General features: G+C 29.7%; 1 protein-coding gene and 1 long non-coding RNA gene across 2 annotated transcripts in view; one reads left to right on the top strand and one right to left on the bottom strand.

The window, feature by feature from the left end:
* LOC132947031 (uncharacterized) overlaps window positions 1–25052 on the bottom strand; it is a 316853-nt gene that overhangs the window by 132479 nt on the left and 159322 nt on the right. The window lies entirely within an intron of this gene.
* On the top strand, window positions 15380–17306 carry LOC132946740 (uncharacterized). The gene is made up of 2 exons (XR_009664754.1): window positions 15380–17117; window positions 17179–17306. It is a non-coding gene; the product is annotated as an uncharacterized LOC132946740 (long non-coding RNA).

The raw sequence follows: 25052 nt of genomic DNA, 5'->3' as shown, positions 1-25052 counted from the left end.
CTTTCCACTTACAATAATACATTCACTGCATAAAAGTGTTTCACCCCAAAACCAACAAAAACAAAACGAGTAGGTACTCTGAGTAAAAAATCAGACATCATTGAATACAAATAGTTCCCTTTCTCCATTCAGAATCTAAATTGTCGTTGCCGCTGAAATACGTAGACAACTATAACACATATCCTCATTGCATTATTATTGCTTATTAATCATTTACTATGTCAACACATACAACTGGTCCCGGCAATAAATTGTGTATTTGTCGTAAACCAACAGCCGCTTCTCACAACTATTATTATTAAACAAGGCCCCGGTGTAAAATGTTTACAACGCATTTGGATACATCATAGAGTGGTGGAATTTAAAAAGACCTATCTTTTTCCTTTTTTTTCTTTCCCAGAACGGATTTTTTTCCAACTTTATAGAAAACGAATGCAGTTTAATGCAATTGTTAAAGAAGATAACCATTATTATGCTACATGGCTTCATTTTTCGAAAAAATATACATTTCAAAGGAGGCAATTTTTAACAAAGAACATTCGCTGAAAGCCATTGTAATTTGCATTTGTGCTTTGCTTGAAAAGATCTATTTTGACGCAGAAAAAAAATTAATTTTGAGCTTATTAACCATAATCTTGCCTTCATAAGTTTTTTCTTCGAAATCACACACTTTTATAATAATTATTTTATTTATTTAATAGGTACATTTTTAAATAAAATAAATCTTTTATTGGTTTTTAGTTCTTTAAGAAATCGTGTATTGTTTACAAATATTTATAAATATCATAATTCATAATACATGTACAAGAAACCATAACTTTAAAATAATACCCAAAAACCTCATCTTTACAACCTCAAGCTTCTCAATTCTATATAGGGTTACTATACCTACATATTACATAGTATAAGCTACTAATATTTTTTAAATCATATGAATTATAGGTAATACAAATGTTCAATATAATGTACCTATGTTCATACATTATAATGTGACAAAATTATATTATATTATATTACAAAGTGACACATATTATATTATATAAAAACGTGCCAACAAATTATTATAATATTAGGTAGATCAGGGAGGTGAAATTTAATTTTAAATATTTATTTATTATTGTTACCATAAGCAAGCGTTTTAGCAATCCCATGATTTTCCTTGGGAACGATATTTCTATACATGTCGTGAACTGTGAGTAATAACACCAAAATATTTGTCGTTTTTTTTTTTTTTGGTGCTCTCGGCTGTATTCAAAATGTATGAATAGAATGATTTATATCAATCCCTGCCCTCATAAATTGTAACACAAGTGGGTTATTCGGCATTTACGTATGTGACGGTATTAAAACCAAATGTTAGAAATCTATGTCACTATATATGTATAAAAGATTTATTTTAACCATTTATATAATGCATAGGTAATTATATGTATAAGTATAATTAAAAAAGTGGGCAGTTAAGAAACCAAATGTATGATAAATGTACAATAGTTATGAACTGTAATTCGTCATTTATTGAGTCATTATAATTAGTGAATTTGAATTTGAAAAAGTATTATAGGTACCTACTTGGTTTACAAAAAAAAAAATGATTCTCTACGGAAACAGTCCATCAGCCTAAGAGATGTTTTTGTTATATTTATGTTACTATTGGTAATTTACTTTTTAGTTTTTACCGCCCCCTCCCCCCACCCAGAAATACAAACAGGATCAAATTTGTAATCTGAAACCGTCCTGATGATAGGAACATTTTTTCTAGGAGGAAAAGTCTTCAGACACAAAAAAAATAAATTTATCATTCTCTAAAGACACTACATATATCATTTTCGCTTAAAATCTAAAATATATATTAAAATCAACGATAAGAATTAAAAAATCACTGTGTCCATGCGATCATGTCTGATAATTATAATAATATAAAGAAATTAAGAATTTGTTCTAGTACCCAACTCGTAAATATACGCTTAATGTAAAATGTAAAAGAATGTTTAAATCGTTAGTACTTCACATAATATTATATTTAAAATAGGTTAATATCTACCAGTAAAAATAAAATAAAAATAAAAATAATTGTTAGATAAAGTTTAATAATTGTATTCTGTGATAAAAGTTATGCTACATTTTTAGATAATTAATATTTTTTGTGGAGTTATGAACTGTAGTTTTTCAACATCATCCACCAATATTGACATTCATTATAAATAATATTAAATAATATTTGTTATTTCAATGAATCCCAATGTCTATTAAACTATATAAATGTGGAAAGTTAAATTATTGTAAAGATAAGATTGAAGTTAAAATATTATTGAACCAACTTATAGATATATTGTGCAATAAAAATAAATCGATACATTTCACGGAAATTAGATAGAGTATCAAAAGCAACAATTTGTTAAGTATTTTAACACATTACACAGGTTACATTCAAATTAAAATATAATATATCCCTCGGGGGATCTGGCCTTATTTAATAAAACCAAATCCTTCATAGCATATATAACTATTACAGTGCGTAGATTATGAATACAAACGAATTAAAGCTAGCAGGGCTCAAAATGAATACCGTTATTATTTAATATATATAATATATTTCTGATCTTCCTACTAATGAAATTAAAATTCTTCCACTGTGTAATACGCCCTATAACAGCGTTATATGTTCAACTTCGAATGATTAATATTAAGAAAATATAAAACATACAAGATCGCAGTAATTAAAATTACAGATGGGCGAAAAAAAATGTCGTATCTATTTTATTTAACCCTTAAAAACATTCACAGTATTAATCGCAATTGGACATCCTTAAAATCATGATCCAATAGAAGGCTCACTTAACTCATAAAACTCCACTCAAACACTTACACTTGAAACCACAAAATAGGTAGTTAATTTCCAAAAGACAACCAAATACTCAAGTTGTAATACTCTATTTTAAATCAGCATAATACATTAAACTAAGTTGAAATGATCACTATACTGTTTTATAAACAGCTTCCAAATTGCCTTACACCTAATGCATCGTCAATTTGGGAACTGCTTCGAATATAGGTAGGTTAGGTACTCGTATACTATCATATATTAAGAGGACGTGATACCCGCATGTGTTGTCTCCGTTGTACAAGTGCGTAACATAGCAAATTCTATGCAAAGCAGAAGTGTAGCTCCGTTAGTTTCAAAATTAGAGTGAATTGAACTCTTATAAAATTTAAAGGTAGGTAAAATTATTATCTAGATAACCTCGTGGGCTTTTTATTATATTTTAATTTTAAAGCGAGCTCAGAGTATTTTAAAATTGTAAATTGTTTGTACATTTTAAAGTACTCATAACTAATTTAAAAATTAAAATATAATAAAAATCTCATGAGGTTGTCTAGATAATAATCTTACCTTTAGATTTTATAAGAGGTCAATTTACTCTAATTTTTTAATTAACAGAGCTACACGTGTTTTGCTGAGCGTAAAATTTGGTATATTATGCACTTGTAAGACGGAGACAACACATGCGGGTATCACGTCCTCTTAACAAAATACAATTATTTCAATCTAAAATCTTAAAAATAAAGTCTAACGAATGCCCCGGATTTGCCAGAAACTCGACACTTCACACAACGACTTCTCAAAATTCACACTATCAAAAATTACATTAAAACAGTATTGAAAAAAACTTTAAGTAGGCACAACTAACAGTTTTAAAAATATAACAATACCTATAAACATCCTTAAAAATTTAAGTATTGAAATCTTTTCGGATATGAGTCATTTAAAGTTATTCCATTAGAAAACTTTAAATTGTTATTCATAACGCAAATATTTGTAATCCAACGTTTTGCTGACTAAGAATAATATTGACATAGACAAGAACTTGTTATTTCGAAAGATTCTGCGGGCTGGAATTATTAAATAATATATTAACATTATATAATACATTTTCTGTTGAGATAAAAAAAACCATACAGAAGTGCATTCAACGGTAGTATATCACAGTAGTTATACACAGCAACATTAAAAACCTGAGAAAAATAAAAGTATAAGTGTATAACTATACCATTCACACAAGATTTTGGATAATATATGAAAGTGGTTCAAAAAGTTATTTAACCACAACACATAAATAACATAATAATTGAATCATTCAAATTGTGTAAACTACATACCTATGTGACAACATTAATTTATAATAAACGAATATTAAATATATTATGCAAATAATTTCGTATATGAAAATTAAATTACTAAATTACCACTGAATGAGACAAGACTAATCATATCTGATTGATATGATGGACTGAGATTAAAATTCCTTGAGTTCTTTGAATTATTTTAGGGTTGACGTCTATTAACACCGATATAGTCCTCCGCGCTTGACGTTAGGTCTAACTAAAACACGTTGCTTATCAATTCGACGAGGCAACATAAATCACAGTACAAGTTAAACTCAATTTGGCATATAGAACTGTGACGATGACTGCCACAACCTTCCACAACCCCCCCCCCACCAAAAAAAAAAAAAACATCCTGCAACAATATCGCATCCGTTATACGAGACACCGTGATAAAACGATAAAACGCCGAAACGCACAATATTTGCATAGATAACGCAAAACACACATTATAAATTAATATAAACTGATATTTATCATTTGACGTAATTATAATTATTAATTTTAGGTGGAGCGAATAACACGGGTGTATCGTGGTATTGGAAGTTCTGATTTCTTATTCAAACAATAAATTATACACATATTGTCATACGTTTCAAGTTTTTAAGTATTCGTGATGATATCCACGATAATTATATGACCATTAAATATCTATGAATATCGTATCGTATACTGCAGATTCTACGTAATACATCCATCCAAAATCATCATCACCCCCACTACCACGCCAAGTGTGAATTAAGGGACCACTCTACTAAAATGAATAGTTGAAATATTCCTAAATGTATAATACTTTAATTTAACAATCTAGTCGGGTTTTCAAACATGATAAATTCCTACGTACCTACCTACAATAAAATTCCATTTATTACCGAGAACGTCACCGGCCCTTACCACTTTACAAAATACTGCATTAATACTATTATTTTGCGACAAGCATCATTTTCATCCACATTTAATATTTATATTTTAAATATGATGTGTTTCTGTGTGAAATGTATAATATTTTTTATTATTATTTAGGTATCAACATATGACTATACTAGCTATAAAAATAAAACGTAGTTCGGAAAACTAATTTTGTATAAAATGTATTTATGTGCAACGCATAAATATTAGTGTACCAAATGAGCAATTTAAAAATGTGCTACAAAATTTAAATATTATATTAACTACGGGGCTAGAACATTTTTTTCGGAAAACCGACTTTGCCATACTCGTTACGTCCCACGTAACAATGAATAATGATATCAAACCTTTATAACATTTTATTTTACACTTTTTTCGGTTTATTCAGGCAAACGAATACTTGTAGACTAGATATGTAAATATATATTTGAATGATAATCAAATACATCTTATAAACAACGTCATTCAGCGATACGTGTTTTTAAAGTCCCAGTATTAGATTTTGATGACGAGTGCATTATACGGACTGACTGGAAGACTTAAACAAAAAAAAAAACACTTACGAAAAAAAAAATTGAATTGCAATATTTATATCTAATGCAATTAGTGACCCAGAGCTTATATACAAAATATACAATCGAATGAAATGTCATATTGAGCGATGTGTAAGATTGGTATAACTGAAGCCTGCAGTGCCCTAGCAATGAAGAGCGGAATTTATACAAAATAAACTAAAAGTTCAGTTAATCAGCTCGTTATTTTAGTATCAAATTTTATTAAAAAATACCAACTGTAGGGATATTTATTCGTAATTATTGTTTATTGTAGTTTTCTAAAAAGATGTTTGTTTTATATTCAAATGTATATTAAAAATTAAAAATCAAATTAAAATGTTAACAATTAATATTTTTTAATTATTTATAAACTATTTAAGCTTGTCATGGAAGTACTTAGCATTAAATATCAAAAATTGTTTCTATTACTATGTAACCATAATATTATACTCTTAATACATTTTTTCTACACTCCACTAAACACAAAATGTAAGAAAAAAAATTCCGTCCACCCTAAAGTCCACATTATACAAATTTGCATATAATGTTCATAGGTAGGTACATTTATATAAATATCATACACAAGTTATAATTATTGGATGAAGTGACTGACTCCTTGCCAACACTAAGTTCAAAGTTAATGAGCATCATCATCCATTTTTATAATTTAAATAATAAACGTTAAATTTGTTTGTGAACTATAATCAATGCCTTAATACCTACTCAGTACTCAACTTCATATCGTTATCGATGTGTCCACATAAATTGGGTCACAGCGTTTATCCTAGTTCATAAAGGAAAACCTGAAAGCGTAACTTACTTTATGTTTTTCCATTAATGAGGATTTAATCACGTTATTCGTCACACGCAGACGCTTTTCACGATTTCAATGCACATACATTCAGAAGATAATTTATTTGAAAATTATAAAACTCACAGCCCAAACTGTACACTGTTTATCCAACACTACATAGAAGAACCGAGGTTCACAGATAAGACATTTGTTTGGTGCTTTTAGCATCCACCCTACTTTGATTTGCCAACGACTTAGTAGGGAGGGAACGAAAAATCGAGGCCTAAGACGATAATTTGCTAGGTAAATGATTAATAATATTAATGATTATAATATATGATATAAAATAAACCACATGAAAACTGTTTACAATCCTTCCAGTACAGCTCTAACCTACTACAACGCATCATTATGGGGAGGACAAAAAAATTCCCGCCCTAATGTATAAGGATTACATTGTGTTTTGTATATTTAAATACAGTTAATATGACTAGAATATTTGAATATAGAGACTTTATTAATGTAGTTGTATTAAAATAGTTCTAGTACCTACAGATTATTATTTTTATTTTCATAACGATAGATATAAATAAATAATACTCATATTATTCTGTAACTCAGTTAATAATCAACGGATTAAAACAATGCCATAGCCAAACATACAGGGAAAATTATTGAAAAAAAATCGAATTTAGAATATTTTCGTCGTGAGGCCATGGTATATTACACAAAATATTAAGCGGCAAAAACAGAAACACCAATATTTATGGAAAATCAATAGGAGTGGTCCCAGTGATTCCCCTTAGACCCTCTTTCATCGATTTGGCAAACGTTAACCATCACCATTTCAAACGTTATGTATTTTCTCACCAAACGCATTTTCTACCGTCTTACATATTTTACACACAGACATATACTATTTTTTAAAAGTTCACACACCCAAATTAGTTTATCAATTCCTTTGAGCTTATAAATTCCAACATACATTTCTGCGTGTATTCATTCAAACAGTGAGTTGAATATCCATAAATAGTAAACACAAACAGTAAGTTATGTGCTATGTATACTTCGCCGTATTTTGTGGATGGACAACTTTAAAATAGTCGTCCTCCAACCAATATTGTCAACTGCGGGTCTCATATCAAACACATACACGATATTATCAACACAATAAATTAACATATTTTATCACTCAACTATAAATAAAATACAAATCCTACAGTTCCCCCAAAAAAAAATATGTAAAATTTTCCACATATAGGTGTAGTATATAAATGTACAATCAATTATAATTATAACACTAATGACATATTATATGATGTATTAAACATAATTTATTGAATTTAACCTTTTAAAAAAAAACCCTTCAAGGAGGTAACCATTCTGCTGTACACTAATTAGCCGGGTGCGGGTGGGTACCTACCTAATCTTTGAGTAGGTCACTGTAATGACATTATAGTGTATGTGTTGAATTTGAATTAAACGATAAATAATTGTTTATACATTATACAATACAAATTATTATGAGCGGAGACAGTCTAACATTTTCGTTATCAAGCGATTATTTTAATAATTAATTATATTTACAATTTTAACAAATATGAAGCCCCCACCCCCGATCACTAAAAAATGTAGTGACAAATGTCTAATTTTGACTCTTGACTCACCAGAGTACTAGTTAAATCCAATCTGTTAACAGAAACCTCACGAGAAGTAAATTGTCAGATAGGCATTTTTTCTATCAGAAAGGTGTCTTAACTCATTAGACACAAAAAACACACACGCGAGCATCATTGTAAAATCAATAAATTCAACACTCAACTCAAAATCTTTTTTACTTTATTTAAAAAAAAAAAAAAACAATCTGTAATTCATTTGTTGCTTTAAGACTGCAGTACCTATGTAGATATAATATATAAATTACGTGAGGCATGTGAGAAAAGTAGCCACCCAATATCAACACATTACTTTTGGATTTGGTTAGTTTCGATAATGAATTTTAATTATACCTATTTATTTTTATTCGTTTTTTTATAGATTTAGTTTGCGTTACCAGGATCACTTTATCCTGTGAGCAGGATTCCCAGGAATGGTTTCGGAATTTAGCGCGGATATGAGTGGATTTGAATGGTTTGTTAGTCGAGAGCGGAAACGTTTGTAAAGTACCTTTGCGGTATCTTCTACTTTTTAAATCAGTATAATAGAGGGTGTGATTTGAGATATAGAATGGGACATTTGTAATAAATTATAAGAAGAGTTTTTTTAAATAACTATGAATAAATGAAACACAGTTATGAGAATAACTTTATGTTTAAATTTAGTATCTGGAGATTATTATTTTACAATTATGTTAAATGTTAACACAAAACGGCAGTGCATAAACACAAGGTCACCCGAGGCGGTCATTTTAATCTCGACATGTAGGACCTGTCTGCAAATGAAGGAAAAAAATAATCTTTTTAGTGATATAAAAATTACTGCAAACGTGCTCCAAAATGCGTATCTCCCCCCCCCCCCCCCCCACCATTGCGCATTCGATGACTCTTTCGGTCTTGTTCGCACACTTTTCATAAACACGCTCACAACCGAAGAATATAGAACAAAACGCAACCCACGATATTTCCGTTAATCGAACGGAACGCGTCAAAAAACATTTGTAACACTACATCACAAGCTTCGGCTTAGAGAAGTAGATAATTGTATTTATATATTATATAAAAAAAATATATTATACAAATTTAAATTAAAAAAAATATATAATATAATAGGTACCTACAACGAATTTCCAAATAATTTCCAAACTAATATTAAGTGAAAGAGAAGTAGGTATAGCTTTTATGCGTATCAATACGAATTGATAATATTATTTATGGGTTATATGTTTTGTACCCGCCAAACAAGGTTAGGTAAGGTTTTATAATTATTATTAAGATACATCAGTTCAGTTGTTTGTCATGTCTAGTACGTTGCAGTCTGTACTAATGTTGTATCCGCCATTAACTTTATAAAATCTGTATTACAATATATTTTTTGCTTTTCGTAATAAAATGATCAAAGATCTATAATACATTATGCGAGCTAAATAATTTTATTGTTACCCTTACTATTTATCAAATCCATACCGTTTTAAATACATTTGAACATTTTTTTTTCGTCTCGCACTATGCACTAAATGTTATGTAAATCATATTAGGATCGTAAGACAACATGCCATGTTACAAAAGAGCATCGTTCGTCTTTAGTTAAAATATGCAATAATACGAATCATATTTAAAAATTAAAATATGAAAAGAAAAAAATATATACCATTTGTAAATGATTCATAGTCACTACTAACCAAAAAAAGACGCTGCGAAAAATAACCCATATTGATGCATATTATACCATACTACTGCCATATTTATGACCTACGCCACTTCAACACTGCACATTCGTTTGCTCGGTGATCTCTTTTTTTTACTGGATACTTCTAGGTATACCGTTCTAGAGCAGCTCAATTTAAGTAATATTTCAAATGCATGCATGCGTCATAGCGTTAATGAATGCAGTGTGTACGACTGGCGCCGCGCTATGAATATTCTAACGCACATGCGCACTGCACATCGTTCACGAGGAAGAGAAACGTATATTATAATTTTGATTTATTCATTTTTTATATTTCTCTGAAACTATGTACTCTAGAAAACAAGACGAATACATCATAAAGCCGGCTTGAATTCGATTTTATCAAATTTTGATTTCAGATAGTTAAAAAATTTTGAAATGCAAGTAACTATTCGGTTTCATACCTAATCACTTCTTTTACTGACCAGGTGCTACGGATGTTCGTGAGAACCCTGTCTTGAATAACTGCATAACGAATTAAAATACACTTATAGGTGGCTCGTCGTATTACAAAGTCTGCAATAATAATATTAATAAAAAAAAAACATCGATCGGAGAACTAGAGTACTTTCATACAGTTGTTCTTATAATAATTCATCATACCTAGTACCTACGTCATATCATACACACACACACACACACACACACACACACTTAACACATTCTTTGTAATATATAGATAAAGATTAAAACTAGTTTGGTACGTAACCTATATTACACCCGGTTACAACGCCAAGGTATATGTGAATGAACTAATTACGCATGTAACAATTTCCATGTTCACCTTTCTTGGTATTTCTAATTTCCTAACAATGACAGCACACGAGTATTACACATTTTTGGAGAGTAATTATTATTGGCGTATCGCTTAACACAGTTAATATAATGCGCACTAAATATATTACTACAATACGATCGTCGTCGCGTCGTACAATATTATACGTCAACGAGAAATTACCAATAATATACAGAGCGGAAGTAAAGCGTACCTATATATGTCTGCCACTATTTCGAGAGACAATCGATTCGTTTACCGAAAACAATTAAATAAAGTAATCTGCACCCATAACCATACCTACACGTGTATATATATATATACGCATTACGCACACATAATCCAACATACGCATTATAATATATGTTTCAAATGTAAGTCAAGCCGTACAGCATTGTCTCGATTTTATGGTGATTAAAACGATCTTTGTGGAAAATACGTTGCTGGCGAAGACAATAAGAATACTACCACTACCACGCTAAAACAGTTGAAGGGTATATATTGTTTATATAAATTACTATATTATATAATATATATGTATAATAAGATGCTATGTTTTAGGACAATTTAATAGTCCCATAAACAACATTAATTCAGACAACAATGGAACATTCAATTTAAATATTATCATAACGTAATAATCATTCCGTCTAATCGAACGCAATTAACCCACCTAAATGCCTAATACACTAAATTCAGATCTCAGTCGTCGTTTAGGTTTCATTGGTTACACGATTAGCAATTTATATAAAGGAAACGTCTGATAACAATAGCCGACTGATAGCAGACTCAATTTGCCAATATGATTATATGAATGTATTCGATTATGAAACAAGATCCGTGTACGATAGAATACTCCATTTACCTGTATAAATACCCACAACTCTTGGCAATGGCAACGCTTTAAACTGAGTTAACAAAAAATGTAAGAATATAAGAAAATTAACTTAACTGTCTATTGTTTTGTTTTGATACATTTACTTAAAAATATAAATAATATATGTACGTATACAATAAGAAACGGAGTTGTAAATAACGATAGATTTAAATTACACAAAGGAAAATATTATGATAGTTAGCATCATTAAAAGTTAAATTAAGTTTTTTTACAATCGACGGCTTCCCCAAAAATGATAAAATGTTAAAATGTATAGTTGCAAACAATTAAAATTAAAAGTTTCAATCTCTTCACCAAACAATGAAATGAATAAAACACAATAAAACACAATAAAAGCCACCAAAATAAACTTAATTATTCAGTTCGGTCATTAATATTAATCGATTATTAATTTCGAGAAATTATTAGACATGACTTTGTCAATTACACAGTACATTATAATATTATAATATCAAATAACAATGTTATTGGAAAAAAAAATCACGCTATACAAATTTGGAATAAGAAATAAAAATATTCACGTTACAGTAGGTAAAGATTGGATTTTGTGTTTGAGAGAAACTGTCACCGAGGCTATATTAGAAACATAATGAACTGGATAGGGATTCATATGGGATACAGTAAAAATACCGTGTCACTTTTTGGTACAGAAATGTTAACACACATACTGAACATTTGAAAAACGAGTCTCAAACAGATATGGTCGACAGTTACACAGTAAAGCAGACGAGACGTCTATTTAATAAATTAAAAAAGAGAGAGAAGAAAATAGTATCCAATCTGACAAACTTCATCTGAATTAATATATCTGCATGATAGCTTATCGCCGCATATTATACTATTGAGCATATATTCTCCGTACTGAAAACTGACAATGTCCGTAAAAAGCTCAAAAAGAGTCAAATTATTTTCAAAATTGTATCGTGTATAGAAAATGCTTATACAAACATTCAGTGAAATATTCAAGTATCTACAGTCGTACGTTTTTTTAATTACAACAAAACAAGAAAATCGTTACATGAGATATCGAGTGAATATCAAATGTTGTAAAAATATGAATTTCAAACACTCATAAAAATTTATTTTGACTTTCTTGTAGACATTTTTTTTTTTTGATAAAGGTAGACAAACTTATGAATAATCTTGTATTACATTTTCAAATCTTAGATTTAAAAAGAAAAATTTTTATGAATTCTCTACTCAAAATAATTTGCTATTTTTCGTGATTTTTCCGTATTTTGTCAAAATTTGAACTTTAAATGCTTATGATTAAAAACTGTGACTAAGGATTTTTAATTTTTTTCATCTGCCTTTGAAACAATAACCTAGGAACCTAGTCGAGACAGATAGTGTCGTTTCTTTGGATGACTCATTATTAATTTAACTTGGTACAATATAATAATATCCATCCAAAAAATTATCTGACTCTTACCCCAGGTAAAACTAACTGGAAACAATTCTCGCACATCGTTGATAACAACATTTCTTTAAAATTCTCCTTAAAAACTTCCACTGAGATTGACTCTGCTGTCTCGGCCATCACCAATATTATAAAAACCACCGCCCTTGAATCGTCAACCCTACTGCTCGCCTCTCCCAACAACAATCCTCTCCCTACTTCTCGCTGAAAAACGTCATGCCAGAAACCGCTGGCACCATACTCACCTTCTTAGTGACAAAAAACGCTTACAACAACCTCACATGCTCTCTCGAAAACCTTCTTCGCACACACAATACAGAACCATACCACAATATATACACTCCCTCACCAACTCAAACAACTCTATTTGGAAAGCCACTAAAAGAATCTTAAACCAAAAGAATTTAATACTATTAGATATCCTGATGGATCTTTCTCCAAGACCAATTCAGAAAAATCTAACCTATTAGCCTCTTACCTTGAAAACAATTTCACTCCCCACTCCGACATAAATAACAAATACCACACTTCCTTCATTGAAAAATCCGTTACTAACTGTCTTCCGATGTCCTTACCGACCAAACATACCACGTCCAGCAAAATTCAATTCATCATAAAAAAATTGCCAAACAAAAAATCACCAGGTATGACCTTATAACTAATCAAATTATAGAACACTAGCCCAAGAAAGCCATTCTACTGTTAACATTCATTTTTAACTTCATTCTTCGCCTTTCCCACATCCCTCACTTATGGAAACACTCCATTATAATTTTAATCCCGAAACCCGATAAACCACCAGACCTACCCTCCTCTTATCGTCCAATCAGACTCTTACCTTCTTTCTCAAAAATGCTAGAAAAAATATTACTGATACGTATCAATTCTATTCTATCAAGTCTCAACATAATTCCAACACCCAATTTAGATTCAAGAACAAACACTCGTCACTTCATCAAGTTCACAGAATAATCGATATAATATCTTAATCACTTGAAAACAAATTACGGTATTCAGCTTTGGGGTACAGCCAAAATATCAAATATAAAAATCTCTATAGCAATCTCTCCCTCCACTCTGACCTTAAAATCCCAACCATTCATACACTTGCCAGTCACTATTATAAATCATTCCACAAAAACACTTTCAATCACTCAAATCCTCTAATTTCAAACCACTCCTCTCTTACTCTTCCTAATAACCCACCTCGTTGTCTCAAACGAAATTGGCCCAGGGACCTCCTTAACATTTAATAAATAAAAAACAAAAATTAAAAAAAAAAAAAAACCTGCTTAGAATTTTGAAGTAGGGTCATTGGACCCCCCCCCTTCTATCACGCCGTCCCGTGTTGTATACTTGTATAACCCCCTTATTACCCATTGTATAAATTATTACAGATTGTATATATTCTTGTTTATAATAAAAAAAAAAAATAATAATAATAATAATAATAATATGGAGTACGGATACACGTAAGAATAAAGACGACAGATGAACTCACACAGTGTGCCACAATGACAAAATAAAACCCCATATTTGTGTTGGTTTCAAAAAAGTAATTTAAACATTGTTTTCTCGGCCAAAGGCGGTTTTTTTTTGTCTGTGACTTGCATGCCATCTCTCGGGGCAGCGTACAATAAGATTATCTGCGAAGTCTGTAGTGCAAATAATGCTTATTGACGCGCTCGTATATATTGTATTCGTCTTGCTGGTTTTCACCATTCCTCGAACTTTGTTCTCTCATTACATCGTTGTTCCACCTCTGGGATGAAATACTCATACCTACATAAGGTGGTTACGGTTGTACCACTGAATAGTATAACGAAGAAACCGAGATGTTTGTAGTTTTTTCGCAAAACGAATGGAAGTGCAAGATTATCGACCACAGTCGCGTACTGCCGTACGTCCGATGATACATTATTTAGTGTTTCACTCGCTTTCACCTATAATCTGTATACTATATACTCGACCATATACTATACTTAAATTATTTTATTTTAATTTGTCATTAGTTGAAAAATTAAATAATACACTATCGTAATATTTTTTAATATTTGACGGCACAGTTTGAATAATAAGCTTGATATAAATAACAAAAAAAAACTTGAATGTTACTCGAGGACTAAAGATTTTTAACATTTGTAGCTGAAAGTGTGTAGGTGAGCTATTCTTGCGCTATCTCTCATCTACTGACGTCATTCATTTCTCCTCACAACAATTCTATCGATTTGCTTAATATTGTATACTATAACGCCCGTATGCATATCTCGGATATGGCCTCGGTAAGATGACGGTTTGCATATAAAAATCTGACAACGTTGATAACAGATATCCAAATTTAACTCCGTGGAACCACGTGCCGAAAAAAAGCACGTCTGATAACAACCGCTAGCAAACATAATATTAACTTCTGAATGTACGTGAAACATACGAGTGTGTGTGTTTGTTGTATAAGCCTATCGTTTCAAAATAATAACTTCGTGTATATGTGTGTTAAGTGGAAAAACCCACAATAGTGATAAAGATGTTAAGCCATTACGAAATAGCACGAATAGTTAGGGGATGAAGGGTTTTCGTAGCTTATAATATAAGATATTATTATAATTTTTTAACACCACATTTCCAAATACTATAGTGCGACAAACACACAAGACAAAAAAAAAAATAAACGAAAACAATAGAAACACAAGAACGAGTGAGTTATTTAAAGGAACACGCAAAACTTAAAATAATAATTACAAACGTCGCGTCGTGATTTTTAGAAAACAAAAATGATGTATTTAACAAGATTTTAAGGTTACTAAGACGGTATCGAAACTTTGTTGCTAATGGTGTCAACATACGGCAGTTGGGTCTTGCAAAATAACAAGCATTTCGAATATACAATTTTAATGATCCCATTAGTACCTGATTATATCCTATGCATACAAAATGGGCAGTAATATATTCGTCACTCATACCTGATACCTACACAAATTTCACAACAAACAATAACAATAGTCTATTATTGTCGGCGCCAAAATAACATTTATATATATATATATATATAACACAAACACACACACACATCTGTAAAATATATTGTTAAAATTTATTATTATAATAATTTAATTTTAAATTCGTTATTGAATTCACCGCTGAACGGTTAAGCTCACTTGGAGTAATTAACGCGGCCGCCCAAAAGCATGTGCTCTCACGCCACCGTGTTGTACTATATTTTATAATATGGTGCGGAAAATAATGTCTATTAGCAAAATATTGCAACAAACTAGCTTCCTAGTCTTTTTATATTAAATTTTTAAATGGTTATAATCCAGATTTCAATGTGTGTTTTAATATTATTGTATTTATGTATAATATTTAATATACGCGTTAGTGAATTTCAGAGTGAATTTTGTACAGGTCTAGGTAGCGGCTGGCCTGTCTGCGCACAATCAATTCAGTGCATACCTGATTATTAGGGAACGGATTTAAATGCAAATTGCATTTTTTTCTGAATGTCCGAAAACATTGCTTTCCAAGCACAAAGTTCATTTCATACATCAAGGAATTAAAAAATGTAACTTTTATTTTGCATTTTTTGACATTTTTAGTGAATTTTTATGGTTTTTAAGTCATTTTTTCAACATTCATTCTAAAATAATAAAAATACCTAAATATTTATTATGTTACGAAATTACGAAATTATTGTTGACACGTGTAGACACAAAATACATACATCATACAAGTTACAACAGATTATTACCCGCAAAGGTAAATATAAGATAAGCTATTTATCTAAATTGTAATTTTGTATTGCACTGTTGAGTTGAGTCATTACTTCATCGTTTAGTATCGCGTATAGCCTCGTCGTAAAACGTTTTCGAGTGATTTTCGCAGATGTATTTAGTTTAGTTTTGTTTATTCCACGAAGTTTTTGAAAATGCCTAAGGCCAAACCTTTAGATGTTTGTCGTTTGCGGTCCTACGTTTAACAACATGGGGAATCAATTTTTTCTACCGATTCAAATATTTTGGAAGGAAAAGCAACATCTAGAAATAATACAATATCTGAAGAACTAACTGCTGATGACATGGCTCATTTGAAGTTTGCACCTATGACGTCAGTTGACGTGGAACGAAGTTTCTCGTGATACAAAACAACACTGGCCGATAACCGTCGAATATTTCTGTTTGAGAATATTAAGCAGCACCTAATTATACAGTGCTATGAAACAAAAGGTAAAAGTATAACGAATATACCTATCTAAATTGTATACCTATTAATTTTTTATTTTTTTAGGGAAGAAGAATGAAGAAGAAGATGGACAGAAGATAATTGAGAGTTAATTAGTTAAGGTTTTATTGTATTTAAATATTTTTTATCTGATTTTTCATAATTTATATATATATTTCATAATTTTTAAAGTTTTTAAAGGCATTTTTTTAAGGCATTCAATCGTATTTTTTTAAGGCATTTTTCTTGTTTTTTAGAGCATTTAAATCCGTTCCCTACTGATTATTATTGTTTGAAATATTTAATAACACAATATATTTTTTTTTGTATTAATATTTAAATATTATTATTTGTTGAACCAGAAGGACTTAAACATACTATTTATTTTCACTATTTTTTATAATACTTGGCTCGAATAGTCGTGAAAAGTATTATTATTTATGTTCTATACTTAGTTGATCCCATATTATTCTGACTCGAATTTAAGTAATTTAGTTTAGTTTATTTAATTTAGTCACGAATTCAATATTTCATATAGGTACACCATTATGTCAGAAGGAATAAAAATAATATATCTATCGGAATTGCATTTAAAATAGCCATATTTTAATTCATACATTGTTGGGCCATACATTATTTTTATAATATTACTTTCTGGGTTAATAGGATCATTAAAAATGACAAGAAGTGTACTTTTAAACCATATAAGGACTAACTATTATTAAAGTTATACATCATAAGATCAAAGTTAAGCTTTTAAAAATAAATAATAGGAAATTACATCGTATTATACTCACACGAACATAAAAACATTATACAAAACAGTTACAAAAGAAGTGTTGGCTATCATCAATACGTTCAGTATTATAAATTTAAAATATTTACGTAACAAAATGGAACTTTAATTAAATTAAATGCAACAGAGGTATTTTATTCTTTTATTTTTTATCTTTGTGGCATTTCATTTGATTAAAGTTTCTTACTCAAGCGTTCCTCTATACAAAACTGTAATTAATTATTATTTGCAGTCTCTACGTTGTCATTGTTAAAATCAGAAGAATATTTAATGCTCATTAATTTAAACACATTTAAACTATATCTGCCATAGGAGGTATCTAAACTATACATTATATATATGTTCTGTTTATTTTTATATTATGGAGTTTGAAGTCAACATTCTTAAACAATATTATCATTACTATGTATAGGTAAATTCTGAATTTATGCGTGTATGTATTGGGTATTTGATAAAAACAGATAATTTCAAAGTTGAACTGAATGTAAGTATAATGATTGCTGATACATTAAAATATATCATGTAATTTATGGTAATATATTTACTATACAAGACACTGTTTCAAAAACGTAAAATAAATATAAATTATTAAATTATATGATACCAATATTGTGTTCCTTATTAATTTATAAGATATGAAACAGGTATACTGATAAACACATATGTATACAGAATGCATTCCCGACAGTATTGGAACAAATAGAGAGTAGAGGAGGACTTAGTTCCCCATATTAAATAAATTAGTATTCAGCACTAAGCATGGTAAATCATTTTTTTAAAAATATTATTGGGGTCAATCCCCCAAAAAATAGGTGTATTTTTATTAATGCGCAATTTTATAGAGTAGATATATATAGAAGTTTAAATAATGAACCAAATGACAAATGTTCTGCAACAATAGAAAGTCAATAGGCCGACTTATCTACTAGTTAATTTCGTACAACCCCACCGTATACTGTGTATTAGAATATTATATTACCTATATAATACATATTGTATTAAATTTACAAGTCGTAAAAATTAGATATATCTTAATAATAAAACTAAACAAATACTACAATATAACATTATTTTGACCGAAAATATTATTGGATTATAATCGAATCCCGTTTTATTGATATGTATACCTACAAGAAAACATTTATAAGTTTTTCTCTGAGCATCGACATTGTTAACAATAATTTGTATCAGTAATTTAGTTTCTAGCTATAAACGTACAACAACAAAAATAGGAGATCAAAAACTTACCTCTTACATGCATAGTTATACTAGTTTGTTTTAAACTTTTGATGCACATTGTTAAATTACATATTTAAATAATTTAGTAGATGACCAACCCTCAAGACTCGTCTAATCGATATGAACAATACAATTTATAAATTATATGTTAAGTAAACTCTCAATTATGATGACCTAGTATACTTAATTGTATAGATATAACCTGCTGTTTGTCCACATAATAACTGAGCAGTATTTTTGGAAAACACTAAACAAAGTCTAGAAGTCCAAAAATGTTATTTGGCTAACTACCTAATAAAATATTGATTTATAATATAGGTAATACTCGTGTTTTTATGTATTTTAAGCATAGAACTTTGCCGTTAAAATCAGCAAAATAATAATATTCAATTGGAATTTAGTTGTACTGATGTTGCATTATTAATAAGTGATAAAATAGAATATTTTCCAGATGGAATACCTTATTGGTTTCATAGAATACAATATGGTGTATAACATCACAGTGGGTTCTTACGAAAAAAAAATAAGAAGAAAAATATTGGGTTCTATAATAATTTGTCTCTTGCCAAAATGTCTTATTCCATATTATTCACGATGGGATGAAAATATTACGAGACGGCAATGAAAAATCCATTGTGCGCTGTCTGAATAAAAAAAAAAACGTCACGGTCTTGTACAAACGGGCCGTGTAAAACGTATTTAAACTGTTTCCAAGATAAACAAATGAAAATAAACAACATCGATTATACTGAGTAAACAACAAATAACTGTTATCATTACACCGGATAATACACGATGCTAAAAAGAAAAGTTCTATATTTTTAATAAGAAACTACATATTTTTATTTAGTGTACACAATTAAGATGAAAAAAAAAATGTTGAATCGTCATAATTTAATCTAAAAATTATAAAATCGGCTTTGATTATTTAAAATATATATTAATTGTTCATTATCAGATGTTTCAGTAATTTTCAATAATCTATAGAAATATTTTGACTGTAGTATTTTTGGATGTCCTTCAGTCGTCACTGAATCGGTCAAATAATATATTGATTGTAAAATATAAATTACTAACCTACTAGAAAAAATTACCTTTCAGTGACTCGGGGCAACATATAATTAAGGATGTAAATGTGTGTATTTATGAGAAACGAACCAAATGTAATCAAAATTATATTTGTATATCGTCTATACCTACAATAACCACCGAATTGGCAACACACACTTTACAACTTTTTTTACAAGCGATATTATTACATAATAATTTATGTAACAGAACACAACACAGGGTGATTGTTTTTGAATCGTGAACAAAGAAATATTTTCTTATCCAAATATGTATCCGTTTTAATAATTTTTTTTAAAATTTTTTTATATTACTCAAAAATATTAAATTACTAAATAATTTATTAGACATATTGTACACCTCATTATTTGTAATTCATAATGTTTCCGTAAACGTGCATAACTGTTACTATTATACATTCGCTATACGGCTATATAATAGGAAAGAACAAAGATACATTAATGACTAATGAGCATTTACTACACATAAGCTTGCACAGCACGCACGTCCGTACATTTTTTATAATATTATTATATATTTATATTTTATTGAACGCGTTTGAATGTGGTGGGCATCATTGACATTTGGATAACTTTGTACACAGTAATACACGTATATTGCATACACACTACGCCGTGTCACAACCCAACATTATATTATTATTATTGTGTTATGTTGTGAATAATAATAATAAATAATTATGTTTCAAAAAAGAGCAGAATCTGGTGTCTGGCACGCATCATTCTTTGCTCTGAGAACAGGCACTGTAACTAAATATTTTTAAAGCGAATATGATAAATATATATCAAAAAACTAATATTATGATACACGCATTTATCATAATTATTTATATCCATTTTATCTAACTAAAATGTAATTACATTTACGAAGCTTTCATAAAGAATTTTTACTGGAAATGATTTTATTACTTTAAGTTTCAAAAGTTCTTAAATTCTTTCCTGACCCAGGCATTTCTTTTTTTTTGCATAGGTAAAAAATAACTTAATAAATAATATTATTATTACTGAATTTCATTAATATTTAATCAAATCACAATATTGACACCTATGTAAGTTACACATGTTTGTACATGTTATTAAATAATATAATTCAAGTTTCTACTTATATATATTAATACATTTTTAATTATAATAAAATAATAATATGCTCAATAGCAGTACAATCATAAATATTGAAAAACTCGTAGTATACATAGTTTAATATTGATTATTAAATTAAATTGTAATTATTAGTTGACTTATTACCCACTCTAGCTTGAGGTTTTAAAATATTTAGACAAATTTTAACTAATTTATACCACTGACCTAATCAGACTACGGAACGCGGTATTGAGTATGAGTTACAACTCTATAATATGATGTAATAGATAATATTTATTGATAAATTATTAAGAAGGAATATCCGTTATTTCTGTTTGATTGTTATAGTTATTTGTTTTGATGTCTAATGGTAGCATATTATATATTTTTTGTCCAATGTACAAGTATAAGTAAGTAAATTGTGTTAGTTTCCTGTGCATTAAAGGTAATACAGTAATATCTGATAATTATCTTATGTTATAACCTTGTGCATTACTAGAATTTGGGTTATTTTTATTAATTTTTTTTTTTATTATTATTATTATACAAATATTCTGCAGTGTGATACAAATGATTTTTTTAATATTTTGTTTTGTATTATTTTTAATGGAATTGTTAGTGCTGTATTATTTATATAATAATAATACATTATAAAAGGAAAATATTCTTAGACGCATGTAGAGGCTGAAAACCCGCCTCCCCGTAGAACCGTTGTTTGTATTCAATGATTTATCACTGAATTCAAACATAAAACTTCCATGGCAGTGACTTCCTCAAAAACTCAACAACGAGGTGCACTTGAAACCAACTATACAGCAGAGCGCCTTCATTAAAATATTAAATGTACTAAGCTGGTGAAATTGAATAAAATCAAAGTGAATGAGAGATGTTAAACGAATATTTATTAAATCGATTGGAGTAAATCAGAAAGTATAAGACGGTGAAATACTGTTGGACGGTACAATTTTATAGCACAGCTATATTATGTATAGGTTTTAATGCGATTAGAGTGTGAAGATGGATTGGAATTTTCAAAATAAATAACGATTTGATGAAAATAAAATAAACAACGAAGGACTTAAATAAGTCAGAGATCATAAACGTAATGGTTTTAATACCGGTAATAAAAGTTAGAAACTGTCAACAAAAAGAATCTGTCCAACGGGAATGGAGGAGGGGCGCTATGATTTTTGGTTTTTGAATATCAGTAGACGATTTATTGATATTGTACGTAGGGATACGCGGTTCAAAAGACGGGACGGACATTCACCGTTAAAAACAAAATTCTGGGCGAGTGCAATACTACCATCGGTACACGAAGGGATAGTAATATTATTGCGTCGCATATGTTTTTATCGGGATTATAAGCCAGACCAGGCACGCGCCGTAATCGTAACATAAAGCAAGTTGTTGCGTTATAACATGAATAATACATAGTATTATATAGGAACACGCATAGTAGCACCTCATATATACACATTTATAATATATATAGAAAGCGAGAGAGAAACAGAGAGAGAGAGAGTTTTAGTAGTAGTGAATGTAGTAGTATTAACATTATAATCGTACAAGGAGCACCGGCACGGCAGCGTCAGCAACATCAGTTGTACCAGTGTGTAAAAACGGTCGTATAATAATAATTAGCGACACGTCGGCTTCGTCGTCGTCGTTGTCGTTGTCCTCCTTCTATACTCCTCCTCGACACACTCAACTTTGCAACTTGCCGTACAGTATAATATTATAATAGTAATATACTTAGTGGGCGGGTTATTGTTATTATTATAGTATCGTGTGTAATGGACTGCGGACACGAGATCGGTTCTTCTTACGAGGGAAACTGTTGTGAAACGGGCGCGACGTGGTAGTGGGTAGCGATGGTGGTGATGATGGTATAATGCATATGAATATAATTTGCGTTCAGCCTTACACACCTACCCCACCAACGAGGATACGAACCCCTTCTTTGCGTAACCTCCGCGCGCCTACACCGCCGGCGCCAGAAGGATTAGGGGGGATGGATAGCGACGACGGTGGTCTGAATATTAGCAATTATCTTTATGGCTAAAACACATCATTATTAAACCATATATATACAGCAGAGCCTCGCACCCTTTAACGCCACACCGGTCTTCGGTCGCGGTACCTAACTTATCGCCACCCGCCGAGAACTATATATACCTACAAACATGATTTAAGCGCGACAGAAAGACGATGACTTAAACGCCATCCTTTCACGCCCGCCAAAAATAAAACAAACGAAGAACCCTCCCCAAACGACGGCAAGCATATACTATTATATAACGTGTATGGTGGATGGAAGACGGCGGAGAAGGCTATGGTGTATAATAAGAGGTGGCAGCTCTTACAATAGCACCAGCGTCCTACACCTGGGCCTTTATTTTAATAGCGTTCTCTGTAATACCACATAAATGCACGTAAATATACGTCACGTACACAACGAATGTTTTTTTTAAACATAAAACCACAACAATCCGGAGAATTCAATACATTTACAACTCGTTCGGTTTCAAATTTTTTTTTAGCATTCAATTACTTTTTTACACAATATATTAAATATACCAGCTAGTATACAAAACTTATCCCTGTCACGATAAATAATCATAAAAATTGTAACCTACTTGTTTTATACCTATATATTTATTATTAAAAAATTAATGTGGACATTTTAATAAATTAAAGTTATGGTGTGGTATAGTGAAATACACGCCAGAGTAATATTATAATGTCTCAATTTATCAATTTTAATTACATACTTTTGCACGCATAATAAGTATTAAAAAACATCAATATACATGTATATGTCTAAGTCCTATTCTATAGATAACATATCATAATACAAAAAGAAGTTTCGCGAATCTTAGTACTAATTAGTTTACTTAAAATATGTATAGGTAATCAGCCAAGTTAGGTATATTCGAAATTAAAGTGAATTAAAAATGATTTTGAATGCACAACTTGTATTCTGAAGAAAGATAAGCACCAGATTATACATTTCCGCTATTATTAAATTAAGTTAAAAAGTTTTCATTAAAAAGATCTAATGATTTATTTAGCTTAATTCAACGATTAAATAAATTATTTGCTTAATTATAAAACAGTAGTTTTAATTGTTTATTTTACAGTATATTTGGGCCAGTTTATTGAAAACTTAACACCATGATTGTGTAAATATATTATAATTTATTGTTAACATTTTAACAAAGTATGTATCACAGTGAAGGGCTCGCAAATTATAAAAATTAAATCAATAAAATATATGCACAACCGAAATGAAAAGAAGCGAAAAACATGTATCAAAGATGTAAAGACAAATTTTAAGTATTATTAATTATTAGTTAGGTACGTATAATGTTATATTAGTATTAATAATGTTAAATATATATATATTTTAGAAGTTGTGATAAAGTGGTTAGAAAAAGAATGAAAATACGACATCGTGACGTACACCATCATAGCAAATGTACAATATATCAAACAATTTTGTTATAGGTAGGGGAAAAAATCACTTTTTGCTACTTCGCATAAATCATTAGGAAAATAATAAACCTACATAACATAATTTAATATAAAATATATAAATATTAAAAATATAATTTTTTTTATAGAAAATATTTGAAATGCATAAAATGTATATAAATTCACAAACTATGCAAAATATATATTTTCAATTTTCGTTTTCAAACTTGGTCATCATTAAAAATCGAGAACTTATTTTT

Source organism: Metopolophium dirhodum, chromosome 6, assembly GCF_019925205.1.
Source record: "Metopolophium dirhodum isolate CAU chromosome 6, ASM1992520v1, whole genome shotgun sequence".
Classification (NCBI taxonomy): domain Eukaryota; kingdom Metazoa; phylum Arthropoda; class Insecta; order Hemiptera; family Aphididae; genus Metopolophium; species Metopolophium dirhodum.
Note: the sequence above shows the minus strand (reverse complement) of the source record. Positions and strands in the feature narration are given on the sequence as shown.